Below are 12,729 nucleotides of genomic sequence, written 5' to 3'. Positions count from 1 at the left end.
GGGGACGAGTGCTGGCCTAGACATGCACGCGTTGCTGAGACTCACTTGGACTCCTGGTGCTCATGATCACAGGGCAATTCTTACGAGGGCCTCAGGCTTCAAAAAGCACACATGCACACAACGTTGCTGAGAAACACCTGGAAAATGTTGTGTTCCTGAGTTTCCACAACAGGGAGCCAGCTCTCCTCGGGCCCTTGGAGACAAGTTACTTCAGGACAAAACACACAGCAAAGTCCTTTCAAGCAGGGGGACACAGCACACAGCAAAGTCCCTTAACCTCTCCTTGGTTAAATCATCAAACTACACGCCAGCCCCAGAACACACAGCAAGAGTCAGTCCTTTCCTTCAGTCTCTTCAGCTGTTTCTTCCTTGGCAGAGGTTCTTCTTGACCACAAAGTAGTTTCAATCCTCCTCAGTCTTGATCAATCCAACGTTTAGGGGTTTAAGTTTTCATACTTATATCCCTGAATGTCTTTGAAGTCTTTGTGTTCATAGGGAACTGACCCCTGTCCAAACCAGTTCTGGGTGACTCCCTGCCAGTGACACCTTCTTCCTTTGATAGTGGGGGATTGAATCCTTAATCACTCAGCAGAAGATGGAGCCATTGTTTTATGGTGGAAGCACAGGCCTCTTCGCCTCAAGGGGCTACTCCTCCCCCCTACACTCCATATGCAGGTCAGCCTGTTACTGTCTCACTTCCTCCCCTGGGTCAAGACATTCCCCAGGTCCTATCACATTTAAATCCAGACAGTCAATCACAACCAGGCTGAGGCACACAGAAATGTTAGAACACAAAAAACCAGCCACGTCTAAAAGTGTGGTTCCTACGCACACAATGCAAAAATCATCTGCACAAAAAGATGTATTATTAAATTGTGAGTTTAGGCATACTAAATTTCACCTCTCCATCTTAACCCTATAGGAATATAGCCTGGAAACACATTGCACAGCCTTTCCCATTCTGTCCTATGGGCAAGATGGCCTTTCAACAGTGAAAAACTAAATGGAGAATATTTCACTGTCAGGACATGGTACACGCCTCAGTACATGTCCTACCTTTCACATACACTGCACCCTGCCCAGGGGGGTACCCTGGACCTACCTTAGGGGTGTCTGATGTGCATACAAAGGGAAGGGTAAGGCCTGACAAGTGGGTGCACTTGTCAGAACAACAAGGCAGTTTAACAAACTGCATGCAGGCACTGCAGTGACAGGCCTGTGTTCTCTTCTTTAGGACTACTGGTGTGGGTGGCACAACTAGGGCTGCAGGCCCACTAGAAGCATTTGCATTATCAGCCCTGGCACACATAGTGCACTTTACTAGGGACTTTACTAGTGAGGCAAAAATACCAATTATGGACAACCAATTACCATTACACTTTATACAGGGAGCACTTGCACATTGACACTGATCAGCAGTGGGGTTAAGTTTATGGATTTTGTTTACCAAATGACTAACAGGTCAATGTTGAAAGTTGTTTCATTTAATGTCAATGGTCTGAATAATCAGAGAAAAATGCGTGCAATTGAAATGTGGCTAAAAACTGAAAGCCCAGGGGTGATTCTTTTGCAAGAAACCCACATTCCGATTACTAAACTTTCAGAATTTTCAATGTTCAAATCCTGGGCAGCCTACAGGGGATTTTCGTCGTCCTCAGCTTCTCATAGAGGGACTGACATACTTTTAATCAAAAACTTACATGCTGATTATATTAATGCAGGTAAAGATCAGCAGGGTTACATGTTCTTTTAGGGCAAGACTCAGACCATTAACATTTGTTAGCTTTTATACACCATTGGAAGATAATCCTAAAGTATATGAAGAGCTCTGTCAATCATTGACTCAGGTCCCTGGCGATATTATTGTGTGGGGTGATTTTAATATTTTGATGAACCCTCAACTGGATTCTTCAGTTCAGGGGAAAAACAGATTAAGGTTCTGCAAAACTATGGAGTAATTTAAGATCTAGATGATCCCTGGCGAGCAGTGTTTCCATCGAAAACCAAATTCACGTGCTGGTCGGGTCGGTTTTGCTCCTCATTGCGTATTGATTTCTTTTGGATATCTCAAGGTCTGAATTTTTTTCCAGCAAAAATTTTTGTATAATGGTTTTCTGATCATGCAATGCTGGTATTAGAAATCAATCTGGGGGGAGGTCCGAGACACCCGAAGCGCTGGATTTTAAATAAACAATACTTTAACGACGAGGATTGGGTGAAGTTCATGGGGTTGGAGATTAAAGAATTTTTAATTCATAACATCAAGTCCGCCGCAATGAATGCAGTCTGGGACTCACTCAAAGCTTTTGTTCGGGGTTTAATTATAGGTAAGGACGCAACAAATTCAATAAAGGCCAGGCTAGATAAAGAAAAATTGGAAGATAAGATTCAAGCACTTCATGAGTCATTCATACAGAATCCTTTTGCCCCCACAAAATTGCAGCTTGACCAGGCCAAACGCGAGCTTTTCTCTGTTTATTATACTCAAAGCAAAACTATTTATCAACAGTTTCGTCAGAAGTCGTATGAGGAGAGTAATTTTACTGGCAGACTCCTGGCGAGGCAGGCCAGGGAGCAGGCAGTTGCGAATCAAATGAAATCACTAACTTGCCCCTTGACTGCCGAATGTACAGGCGATCCAGTTGAAATCGGGGACATAATGCTCAATCACTATAAGGCCATTTATAGCAAGCTTCAGACGGTGGATGATCATTTATTAGAAAAATGTATTCATGATAATCCGCCACCTATACTTTCGGAATCCGAGAAATCATCCATGGTTAATCCTTTTTCCTTGAAAGAGCTGGAAGAAGTGGTAAGAAGCCTACCTAATGGGAAGGATTGTGGCCTGGATGGTCTTCCATCTGAATTTTTCAAAGTTTTTTTCAACTCATTTTCACAATTTTTCTTCAGTTGATAAATTCTATGTTAGAAGGAGGATAGTACCTGAATCTTTTAGACAGGGGAATATTGTGAGTTTTGTGAAAAAGAATAAGAACAGGAGGGATCCTAATTCTTATCACCCAATACCGCTACTTAATTCCAACTATAAAATTGTCACCAAACTTTTATCACTTAGGTTTAATAAGTATGCAGCGAATTTGATCCATCCGGATCAAAATAGGTTTATTGCTGGCAGACAATTAGCTACGAATACCCACTTTTTGACAGAGGCTTTAGATTATTTTGATATACAGAAGATACCCGCCTTAGTTCTACTTCTGGATGCTGAGAAGGCTTTTGACCTCGTGGTTTGGGAGACACTGTTTACAATTCTGCAGCATTTTGGCATTTCATTTCAGATTATACTTTTAATCCTTAATCTGTATGCTGATGCAGTAGCCAATGTGAAAATTAATACAGCCGTGGCAGGGTCGTTGAAAATTAAACGCGGCACAAGGCAAGGGTGCCCTTTATCGCCTGTTCTGTTTGCTTTTTTAATCGAGCCCCTGGCAATAGCTATTCGGAATTGTGCTAATATCTGCCCCCCAATCCCTTCTATGCCAAAATTAAAATTGTATGCAGATGACATCATGCTCATAATTAAACCAACAATTGAGGTCCAAGTAAAAGTCTTCCAGTTGTTTGAAGACTTTGAGGCATTAGGTGGGTATCGGATAAATAAAGGGAAGACCGAAGTATTACAATATGGGAGGGTAACTTTAGATCTTCACCCTGACATTCGTAATTTTGTAAACAGCAGCCCACAGAGATTTCTGTTTTTTTTTCCGAATCTGTCAATGATCTATTTCAATTAAATTTTGTTCATCTTATCAACAAAGTGCTGGGCTTGCTTTCTCGGTGGAGCATGCTTCCCCTCTCTATTTTGGGGCGAGTAGCTTTAATCAAAATGTCTGTTCTTCCGCTATTTAATTTTTTGCTTTCCTCAATTCCATGCACTTTATTAGGTTCCTTTTTCATTCAGGTAGAGTCCATGTTTACTGCATTCCTCTGGGCAAAGAAACCCCCCAGAATCGCACTCAGCACTTTATATGAGGATTTGGACCAAGGAGGATTGGCTCTCCCAAACTTACTATGATGCTTATTAAGTACAATACTTATCTAGATTCAAATTCTCACCACTCCTAAACCTTTTGTGTAATGATTTATGAACCTAATCTGTAAAGAAAGTCAAATTCACTCCCCCTTGTTGATTGTTAAAAATTGGTGCGTTATAAGTGCCTTCACTGTTTTTTTTAAAAACAACAGGCATTTTTTTTAAGAAGTACTCTATTCCTGTAATTAATTCAGCCACTATGGTAGAAGGAATCTTGCCCGTGACAGAGATAAGACAGCCTTTACATCTGGCTTCAAAATGGGCAGCGGTTGGATTTACCAAAGTTTCGGATTATTGGAGAAATGGGAATTGGATGACAATAGCTGAAATGTCACAATTGATCTCAAATTATTTTATTTTGGTAAATTCATATAGCATGCTGTATAAATATTTTGCAGAATTAAATCTTTCTTTTTTAATTAAACAGAGCCAGTTGGTAGATGATTTACTGGTTAGAGCATCGGATAAAAAAAACAGGTGCCTGGAAGAAATATCTAACCTCGACTAAGGGGATGGATCTTGAATTGAAAGCTATTAAGAAATGGTCGGATCACGAGAATCTTGAGATGTCTCCCTATATTGGGTCAACTATCAATAAATTTAATTTTAGCACATTGAGAGGGGCAAACTGGCGTATGATGCTGTTTTTCAGCAAATGGTTATTGTATCGAACTCCTCATTCTCTTTCGAAAAAGTATGCGAACCAGTACTCTCAATGTTTTCGATGTACAATTCATCCAATAGCCAATTGGTCGCATATTATGTTGAGCTGTCCAAAAGTTTATAAGTATTGGGTATATCTATTCAGCTATTTGGAACATGAGTGTAATATCCAATTGCCAGTTAATGATAAATTAATTCTATTTGTTTTTGATCCTGACGTTTCTTTTTCGGATTCATTGACAAAATTTTTGTATATAGAAATGGCAGTAACTGGATCGCTGCTATTGCAAAAATGGCGCACTGACTTGATTCCCTCGGTCTAGGAGTGGGGTCAGAAGATAAAATCAGTTAAGAAAAGTGAACGCATTTTTTGCACTACAAATGGGAAGCATTGGGAAATTTGATAAGTTATGGGGTAACTATTTTGATTAAAACAAGGGGGGAGACTACTTTTGTGCTGTTTTTGTAGGTAGGGTTGCGGTGATGAATTTTATGGATTTCTGATTGTGTAAATGTTTATATTGTTCCTTGCTGTGTGTACTATGAATGCATTATGAACTTGTCTAAATTGTCTTAGATGAGATTTTTTTGTTTTTGTTTATTCAAAGTAATGATGCAATATTTATATGTTTATATGATAATGTTTTAAAATTTCGGCTTCAATAAAAAAAATTCAACAAACAAAAAGAAACTGATCAGCAGTGGCAAAGTGCCCAAAGCATCTAAATTGGCAACACCATGTCAGAAAAATGTCTAGGGGGAAGGCAAAACGTTTAGGCAACTTTAGCCAAAAAGGGCCAAGTCCAACACTGTGTGATACTTAGTAGCCCTATTGGCTAACACAGGGTTACCGGCTGACCCATAAGCCTGGCTAACTCCTGAATGGAACTACATAGATTGGTACTTTAAGGTATCACATTATTTGTGGGATTAGATCTGACTTGATGCCCAGGTCAATTTTAATGCACGCACTATTAAAATATTGGAACTTTTAGAACGTTTCCACCTGTGTCCCAGTATTTCCTGAGGTATCACAAGGTCAATGGCCCCTAGACAGCTGTCTGCCCCCATGGGGAGTAGTGTGAAGGGCTCCCAGTCTTAGGAACAATAGCAGCCTGCTACAGGGCTAGTTGTCACCTTCCCCTTGCAGAAGCCCACTTAGGGTGTTAGCCCAAAAGGAAGAATTCAATGGCACTTCATGACCATAAATATGACTCTCCTGGCACCCTGAACTAGATATCCTACTGGAACTGGAAAGTGGACCTAACCAGTACATCCCTATGGACCCCTGGACTTGGCAAAGAGAGGCTGCACATCTGCTGGACTGCACCTGCCACACCCTGGGCTGTCGATGGGAGGACTGTGCCTGTGGATCCTAGCTCATGAAAAAGTTGCTCTCCAACTCCAGAGAAAATAAGTGACTCCAAGTCAGTCAGCTGACCTCCTGAAACTATCATGAGTGTCATCAAAGCTGAAGTAGCCCACTTTGGCAAGTCAGTAGCCACTTCAGTAGAATTGCAGCTGACTGCCACTGGGCACCTCAAAAGACCGATCCTTGACAGCCAAAAGTTGCACCTGAGTCAGCCGTAACTAATTGTGACACACCTCCACCAAGGGATACGCTTGGACCACTGAGGACGGAGACTGGTAGCCCAGCTGCAACTGGACTTCAACTGTCCCAATGAGACTATGAGAGACCACAACCTCTGTTGGCAAAGTTGCCCCGCCTGACCCATGGACTAAGGAATAAGCGCACAGGCACACTGTTGACCACACAGCACCCATGACCATCTTCCATCTCCTGCATCAGCATCAGGACCACACCATTGAAGTCTATGTCTGTAGTGCTGTAAAGGTTAGAGCTGAACTAGAAAATGCTTTGGTGGCAAGGTAATTGGCCCAATGTTCCTTTTTGGCCCCCAGACTTTCTCTCTGTCGGATTTGGTTGCCCAAGCCAGGCCGGAGTAGTGAAACTCGACAATTACAAACACTTCAAAAGTTCACAAAGTTTACTGTTACCAATGCTTGTTCACAGTTTAACTAAGATTTACATTTTCTGTGACAATCTGTATCTCTGGAACCCTCTAGTAGTTTTTCACATCTTGGTCTCTGAACATTCATAAAAATATAATCTACTTTTTCTGTAAATTAGTTTCAGATTTCTTTTGTGTTGAGTGGCTTTCGTATTGCATTCTTTGGTACTGTTAAATGCTTTACACTAGTTCCTTTGATTAAGCCTTGCTGCTTCAAGCTAGAGCTACCCATGGTTGAGCTTAGGTTTTTACAAATGAGCCTGACTGGACCCAAGACAGCTTTTGCAGGTGTATTAAACGGTAAAGCCGCACACCCATACCATATAATGCACACAAATCCTCTCACATTCAATAAGCTGTAACTTCCAACTGGGAGCAGGTAGGCAGATCGACTTTGGTGTCTAAAGAATTGCAATTAAAAGCCTTGTTAATGGCAAAGTCAGATTTTTAATTACAAATCTGAAAATGCCACTTTTAGAAAGTTGCAAAAAAAAAGTTAATTGACGGAATGATGAGCAATGGCAAACACTCCCCCTAGTCAGACATTTGGGCTTTAGTGATCAGGTCTAATTAGGCTGAAACCTGTTTAGGCTTGCTTGTGTTCAATGGGGGCCTGGCACGGCAGTTTCTTTGTACTTCTTCCATCAGAGCAGCACCAAAGCTGATTTCCAGGTGTTTTTTTTCTGCCTAAGTTTGAGTGGTGGACAAAAAACAATGGCAAGAATCAATGGACTGGGATGTAATCTGAGTATTTACCAGTGGCTGAGATGCTACCCATCCCTTTTTTGTTTTCCTCAATTGCCATGGTGTTACATTTACCTGTACAACACAACGTTTTGCTGCATGAAATTGTATAGTGCAAAGAGTCAGAATAGAGGAAGCTTCAAGAAGTACTAGGACACTTTTACTTCACGCGCTATGTAAATATGCATGCAGGGCACCCTACTGGAAAAAACCCTTCACACTAAGATGTGCCACTTAACTGCAACAGAAGACCAACATTACAGACAGAATACGAGAAGACATGCTGCCATGGCTGTACTTCCTGGATAGCTCTAATGCAGTCACAATGTGGCTTCAGGACGACCTGGAGACCTGGATTTACTTTGATATCTGTTATGGCAAGTGCTTCTAAAGATTGAAACCTTCAGGAGTAGAATTTTTGTAGTGAATAATTGAAGAATGGGCTGAAATGAAAGGGTGAGTGGTGATTGAGGACAAGTTTTTAAATTGAACCTCTTGAGGTGAATCACAGACCAGGTGAGATCTGTGGTGCCTCTCCTTGTGAGTTTAAGGTGTTCTGGTACCTATTTGCCTTGCTATTTGTGGAGCCTTGAAGGCAGCTGAAGTGGAAAGAGGCCAAGAGGTATAAGGGATTGTAAAGGGACAATGTGAAAGTTGGAATGAGCGGATGCATTTAATGTTTTGGAGGTGCAATACTGACCAGAGGAGATCAGGTTTGAGAAAGAAGCTATTGGAAAAGGGATATGACACATCAGTCAAGGCCTGTGAGATTTACAGAAGGGTGAGAGATGTTAATGATGAAACAGTGTTTCCATATGACAACATGAAAGGGAAGCTAATAGGCAAGTATTGAGTGAAATTAGGAAATCTTTGAGAAGGGGTAGCTGGGAATCAGCCATGTTTGGTATACACTCTGTTAGGATACGCGCAGAGCCAACAGGTTAAAACCTGGATTGGGATGAGAACAGAGTTGAAAGGCTTGGGGAGGTTGAGGTCAAAGTGTATGTAGAGTTATATTTGCCCAAGAGGATGTCTGGGTAAATGTGGACACCGAGTGGTCATTTTCACAGGCAAGTTTATGGGCAGAGAAAAGCTGGAAGAAAGAGGTTTGGATCTTCTGTGGCCATTTGTGAACTAGGTTGCTGAGCATGAAGGGAGGCTTTGTTGTGTACACAAACTGGGGTTAGCTGCTAATAAAATGAAACTGCATTGGTATGCACAATGACATATGGGCTGCGGTCAGGTGCCACTCACATTGTGTGAACTGGCAGAGAAGTGGCCATACGATGAGGGCAAGATTGACACACACAAGAAAAAATACCTTGTGTAGCTAACAGGACTGGAGTTGCTAAACATGAAACAGATTGGCTCATTATGAATGTAAGTATACTATACTAGACATAACTGCTGCCTAGGAGAGTACGGGGAAAAGGAAACTGTCAGCAATATAAAGGGAAGGAAAAAGTGAAGAGTGAGTTGATGGGTTTAAGTAAAACTCGCAATCTCAAGTGGTCAGATATGTAGGCATTGTATAGAACTGGATAGTAATTTTTCGGCTTGACAGAGTGGTCTAAGGATTTCGAAAATAGAAGATTCTGCCTACTTAGCAAGAGAGAAGGCAAAAGCTGACGCTGAGCACTACACGGCACAGAAATTTGCAGAATCAAATAAGATGAAGCTAACCTCGGAGTACCTCGAGTTAATGAAGTACCAGTCAATTGCCAAAAATAGCAAAATCTACTTTGGCAGTGACATCCCCAGTATGTTCTTGGATTCACCAGCCTTGAAGCATTTGCCTGTTGCAGGGACGTCCAGTGCCGATCCCCTCACTACAGAGGTCCCCAAACCTGCAGAGAAAAGCAACGTACAAAGCAAGAGCCATAAAGGCTGAGATGTGTAAACAAGCCCTTCGACAACTACCTGTCTAGTGACTATAGATGGCAGAACAAGGCCCTGCCAGGTGCATGGGGGCTGCACGCCAAGCACACAAGAAGCTGATTCATAGGAAATGCTGGGAAACTCAGCACTGGCTAGACAGAAACGGCTATCTGCGCTGCTCCACCCAACACATGTGAAGGGCTCTGATTTTATAGATTTTTATTTTTTGGTCAATATTTTCTATGGTCCTGCTAACTCTACAGTTCCTGCACTAATCTCTGTAGCAACTTTCTGAGCTGCAAAAAAAGGATGAAAATGCTAATTGGCTGCTACAAGCAGCTACACTGGAATATTAAATGAAAATGTGCTGATTTGTAAAAACAAATAAAAAAATATATATATAAAAAAAATAAAAAAAGAAGAAAGATTGCTGGAATAAGCAATAGAAGTGGGGGAAGGGGCACAAAAACAGCATCCTGGTGAAGGATGTTTATGGTGGCAGGAAGAAAGAACTTCCTGCAAGCCAAGGGAAGGGTAAGACTAGGAAGTGTGGAAGAGAGAAGCAACAAAGAGCAGAAGAGGATGCAGACCATGAGCTGGTGTGGCCAGTCTGTCAAGAGTTTGGAGAATGAAGCAGGAGTAAGCAAAGAAGAAACACCAGAAGGCAGTGTATTGTATATGTGAAATAGAGACTAGGCAAAGAGGAGGCATTTGAACTTTAAGGGGTAGTAACACAAGAGGAGGGAGATGTGTTTTTTCTTAAATTCTAGGATATTGTTTAAGGCTATTTAGTGTTGATGTCTAAGACAAACGATATGTTCTTGTGAGCTCTACTTGCTTCTAATAAAGTGCTCCGTTCACAGTGAAGAAGGCGTAACAACGACATAATGAAAATGGTGCCCAGACCTGGCATTGGCAGGCTGGGATGAATTTGGGGAGGGTCATTTAAAGATTTGGGGCCCCTGGGCCAAAAGGACTTTGGGAGCCCCTGTTCCAAAACAGTTTTGAATTTATGATCCAATATCAGCTTTTTCAAGCCCCCTTTAGCAAGGACACTGACAACACACAGGCACACTTGCCCACATTTTAAATGTGTTTACATCTAATATTCAGGGAGAGTGACTTATGTTCCCACTATTTAACTCAGCAGCAGATCTCTAATATTACAAATAAATTATGTAAAGCCCTCCAATTTCTCATATGTGAGGTCCTGTTTTGAGCTAAAATATTTTTAGAGATGTTACATGAAACATAAACTCATAATATCTTTTCAAAATATCCCTAACAGACTCTCACACATCATCCAGATAAAAAAGAAATTGAAGGAAAACCGTATTTAAATAATGTGTTTAAGAACTACTCAAGGTCACCAGGGAAATAGTCTCTGCAGAACAGAACTGGCTGGGTGCCCTGGGCCACAGCCCACTTTGCCCATGCCTTAAAACAAATCTGAGTCTTGGCAGTGAAGTAAGAGCAAGAAAAGAAGAAGAAATTGTATGGGGAGGTGACTAGCCCCAGAAGGTTAACTGAATATAAGTAGTAAAGGTTTCATTAAATGTGAATGGAATAGATGACTTTTTTCAAGACATTGTTTAGGATGTTCTTGTAAACTCTCCTTGCTTCTAATAAAGCAATCTTTTCCCCAGGAAATAATACCTCTTCAGTTTGTCCTTACCCAGACTTACGTCTCAGCCTTATCACTTCCAAGAAAGCTGTGTTTTGCAAGAGTTTTGAGTGGAGAAGAAAAATACCACACACTTTAGCAAGTTAGTACACAGAGGTAGTAAAAGGCCACCTGTTCAAGGCATGAAATCCATGAAAATGCTTACTCACTAGTAACAAGCCTTGAAAAACTTCCTGGAAGGGGGGGCGTGGCTTGGACGGTGGTGGTAATGGCCGCCTAACCTATTCCCTGCCGCATAGGAGAAGCGCCTTATGCCGCCCTAGGAGAGATCCACCGCTGCCACAGGGCAAAAATCGCTGGAATCGGATGTCGGAACCCTAGAGGCACACTCGGTGGGTGATTGCGACCTGAATTAGGAGCGGGAAGTGCCTCTTCTGACTCCCGCTCCTCAGCGCTCATCGGCCCGAGTTAATCAGGAGGAGCCGCATCCCGGGACCTGCCCGTCTCCTCAGAATGGGCCGCAGAAGTCATGAACTACCACGGAGGTGAGCCGCTATCGCCATAGCCCACCGCATACCTGTCACCAGTGTTCCGGTGCTATTTTCATAGAGTTTGGGCACGCTAAACGACCCTCGTGTCTCGGCCAGGCCTGACCCCAAAATGGCGGCCCGCTTCTCCCTTCACCCGGCGCGACTCCTAGCTGCAACCAAGGCCTCCACTGAGTGACTCTACCATCCCCGGCCTCTCTACCAGCCATACAACCCTTAGAGATTTGGAGCGACCCGCGCCAAATGGGTGCTGTCTAGCGCCCTCGCCTGCATTACTCGGTCCTCCAGAGGAGCCTTGCCTGACCTCAAAATGGCGGCTGCTGGGACATATTTTCGGCGCGAAGATCCCAGTGAATAAAGCAAGAGCCCATCTAACATGCCTATGTGTACCCAAAGTCTCTTTTAATAACATTGTATGCACCAGGGGCCTCAGGATACACGCCCAATCACCAATGCTGTAAAACTGATCACGTGCATTGCACTGCCGCCTCGAGCCAGGTCCCTACAGCACTATCTCAGAGAGTACATCGGCCGCTCCTACACTTTCCAAGCTCTGCTGAGTGTCCATCCTGCCGCCAATTCACATTTTGCCCGGCACCCTACTGTCTCAGGGCTCACGGGGGAATACTGAGTATCGCCAAGCTACCAAGACCAAGACACCAAGTCGCCCAAACGCCAAGACCCAGTACACTACTGCCCCAGAGCACTTGGGGGATCCTGAATATCGCCAAGTCTCACGAAGTTGCTCTAAGAGGAGGCACATAGGCGACGAATCCCGTGTGGTGCCCACCCTACAGCCAGCTCACGTCGCCTGTGTCAGAGCCTGCACTCGGCCCCTGCTTCAGTCTTCCTACTTCCACTGGACTGATCCTGCTGTCAAGCTGGAAACTCTCCGCCTCACCGCCAGCCCGTTAAAGAAATCCAATAAAATGGCTGAGAGAGAAGACAAGAAGAACACCAAGAAAGTGAAGCCAGAATCGTCCCTATCTGACTCACCAATCAAGGCAAGAGCGGACCTTAACAGCACCCTGGATATGATCCTCAAAAAGCTGGCGGAGGTGCACGATCTCGCAAAATCGACGAAGAGCAATACTGATACAATGCAGCTTGAACTTACGGCGATAAGGGCAGACATGAATTCGGTCCACAAGAGCATAGACGAGGCAGAGCAAAGAATAAGTG

The 12,729-nt window shown here is 43.1% G+C and overlaps 1 protein-coding gene across 1 annotated transcript in view; it reads right to left on the bottom strand.

The window, feature by feature from the left end:
• The window catches only part of PKHD1 (PKHD1 ciliary IPT domain containing fibrocystin/polyductin), a 2,083,594-nt gene that overhangs the window by 736,855 nt on the left and 1,334,010 nt on the right, over positions 1–12,729 (bottom strand). The window lies entirely within an intron of this gene.

This window comes from Lissotriton vulgaris, chromosome 6 (assembly GCF_964263255.1).
Source record: "Lissotriton vulgaris chromosome 6, aLisVul1.2, whole genome shotgun sequence".
NCBI classification, from domain to species: Eukaryota; Metazoa; Chordata; class Amphibia; order Caudata; family Salamandridae; genus Lissotriton; species Lissotriton vulgaris.
This window is presented reverse-complemented; position numbering and strand designations above follow the sequence as displayed.